This window comes from Sinocyclocheilus grahami, unplaced genomic scaffold, assembly GCF_001515645.1.
Source record: "Sinocyclocheilus grahami isolate Dianchi unplaced genomic scaffold, SAMN03320097.WGS_v1.1 scaffold483.1, whole genome shotgun sequence".
Classification (NCBI taxonomy): Eukaryota; Metazoa; Chordata; class Actinopteri; order Cypriniformes; family Cyprinidae; genus Sinocyclocheilus; species Sinocyclocheilus grahami.
The window spans coordinates 183,277-186,134 of record NW_015505662.1 but is presented as its reverse complement, the minus strand read 5'-3'; positions in this window follow the sequence as shown (position 1 = coordinate 186,134).

Genomic DNA, 2,858 nt, shown 5'->3' with positions numbered 1-2,858 from the left:
CAGAGAGTTATCTTCATTGAGGCCTTCGCTCGCCAGAGCTCCACTAGGATAGTATCTGTGAGTTGTAGGCTCGCTGTGAGCCTCCTTACATGATGTCCTGAGCTTTGGGTATAGTTAGGCCTCTTCTCACTTTAGAGAGTAGTCATACTGCAAGCATTCTCAGGCCTCCTCTCGCTACAGAGAGTTATTTCATTGAGGCCTCAACTTGCCAGATCTCCGCAAGGACAGCATGTGTGAGTTGTAGGCTCTCTGTGAGCCTCCTTATAGGATGTCCTGACAGTGGGGCGTAGATAGGCCTCCTCTCGTTTTAGAGAATCGTCATGCTGAGGCCTCCACTCCTAGAGCTTGGCCATCTACTGCGAGGGTTGTCAGGCCTCCTCTCGCTACAGAGAGTTATTTTCATTGAGGACTCCTCTCGCCAGAGCTCCACTAGGATAGCGTTTTAGAGAGTCGTCATGCTGAGGCCTCTGCTCCTAGAGCTCGGCCTTCTACTGAGAGCATCCTCAGGCCTCCTCTCACTACAGAGAGTTATTTATTTGAGGCCTCCACTTGCCAGAGGTAGGCATCCTCTCGTTTTAGAGAGTCGTCATGCTGAGGCCTCTGCTCCAAGAGCTCGGCCTTCTACTGAGAGCGTCCTCAGGCCTCCTCTCACTACAGAGAGTTATTTCTTTGAGGCCTCCGCTCGCCAGAGATAGGCATCCTCTCGTTTTAAAGAGTTGTCATGCTGAGGCCTCCGCTCCTAAAGTTTGGCTAGGTATTGGCTAGGTAGAATGAAGTGTTGCTAGGCCGCCTCTCATTGAGGTTTTGTATTTAGGCCTCCACTCTGCAGAGCTTTGCAGGCCAGTTGGCTCTGAATGTTAGGCTCTCTGTGAGCCTTCGTGGATGCTGGCCTCAATAATAAGAATGAAGTTAGGCTTCCTGTCTCCTTTTGAGGCTTCCGTTCTTGAGAAGCTCCGGTCTATGATCATTTTTGCTGGTGCAGGGGTGATGACTCCTTTGAGTCTTTGACTTAGTTTGGCCAATAAGACACTTATCCCTTCAGCATGGCAGCATGGGTATACTATTCCCCATAGCTGCCTCTAGGGGACGCAGTGTAGAATTTCCATTTGAAAGGGAACGTCTCAGGTTATGCATGTAAGCGTGCTTGCGTCCCTTTGCCCTCTGCTTCAGGAATTCCTGCACGTCTCCTTCAGACAAGAAGAGGATGACATATTTTACAGGTCCCCTTTTATACTCTTGGCCACACCAATTTTGATGTCATTGGCTGCCGCCTGCCAATTTCAAGTTCATTGTCGTGTTTAGACTCATGCTTCAGACATCGGTCATGCCGGAGGCATTCCCCATAGTGCCCTCTAGGGGATGCAGCGTCTTTTTCCCCTTTTCTGGGAACCATGGTTACATGCGTAACCTGGCAGCTTTAAAATAATTACCATTTGCAGTCAAAGTTTCTTTATAAACACATAAAACATAAAAAGCTGTTTAAAGGCCTTTCTTATGCATTCAAAAGTGAAGATTTGCCACTGACAACGGTTTAATGATTTTCAAAGGTATTTAACAGTTCAGTGAACTCTTACTGTACAAAAGTAAGTAAGTAAGTAAGTGTGTTTGGTAGTTTCTACTTGTTTTCTCATTTATTGTTATTGCTGTTATTTCGTCCTCATTCAGGGTCTGTGGTGTGTGTTTCATGTCTGTAAACATGTTTTATGCGCAGGGCTCGCAAAATCGCTAATTTCATTTGACCTATAATTCCTGATAAAGCAGCGTTTATGAGTGCGGAGCTGCTTTGTGTACAGCCGTTACCTGGTAAACCACAATATTTCAGCGCTCCTAAAGCACCACCTCGTGGCAGAGAATGAATTTGCATTTCCAATAAGCCTTTCTTGCTGTTTATGGTCAGATCAATGCAAATATCAACTCATGTTTTTACACAGAAAACACAGAGTTGTAAATGAGAAAGCAGCGAATGTGCCTTCTACAAATCTAAACAATTAAGACAGTAATATTTATACGTTTTAAATTGAGAATAATTTACATGCTTGATTTATCCCTTTTCATAAAAATGGTCTAAAGGCTGGAATGCTGTTGTATAGGATTTTTGTTTTTGTGAAAACCTGTATCTGAATTGTAAATCATGTAATTTTATGGCTCAATACTGTATGTTACCACAGACATTGTCCAACTCCACTCATACTGTGTTCATTTTACTTGTGCAGCTCTTAAAATGGGTCATAAATTGCATTTATTTTTAAAAATTCTGCAGATACCCTGTAAATAGTTAAATAAAATTTCTTCCTTCATATTTGTTGATATTTGTGTATTGAAAATATTTTTTTGATTGACATTTAAACTCCTATCTGATTTTCTATATTTAAAAAAAGTTTATTTTTATTTTTATTTGGGCTAGTTAAATTAATTTTCGAGCTACCAAAATCTGAAGAGTACCTGCCTGAAGGGCTACCAGGGATTTTGAAATTTTGCGAACACTGATGCATACTAGACATCATGCATAAGGATTCTTGATGCAGGCTATCATGTGTTCATGGACCTTTTTTTAATCAATGTTAAGATTTTCACAATTTTTTCAAACGTCTGTTTCGACTTAAATGACTTTTTAGAATTGATTTTTTTTCACGTAATCTCTCATATAAAATCTGCATGCATAATAATTATTAATGAATTAGAAAAATGCTGTTTAGATTAGTGCTGTTTTCCAGTTTTACCTTCATTTAACTCAACAGAAAGATCATCCATGCACAAATTAAAAAGAAGGGGTGACAATATTCCAACTTACCGAATGCCATTTGTCATATAAAAGGATATAGTACAATGATGCAAAGTTTGAAATGTAAAATGATTTA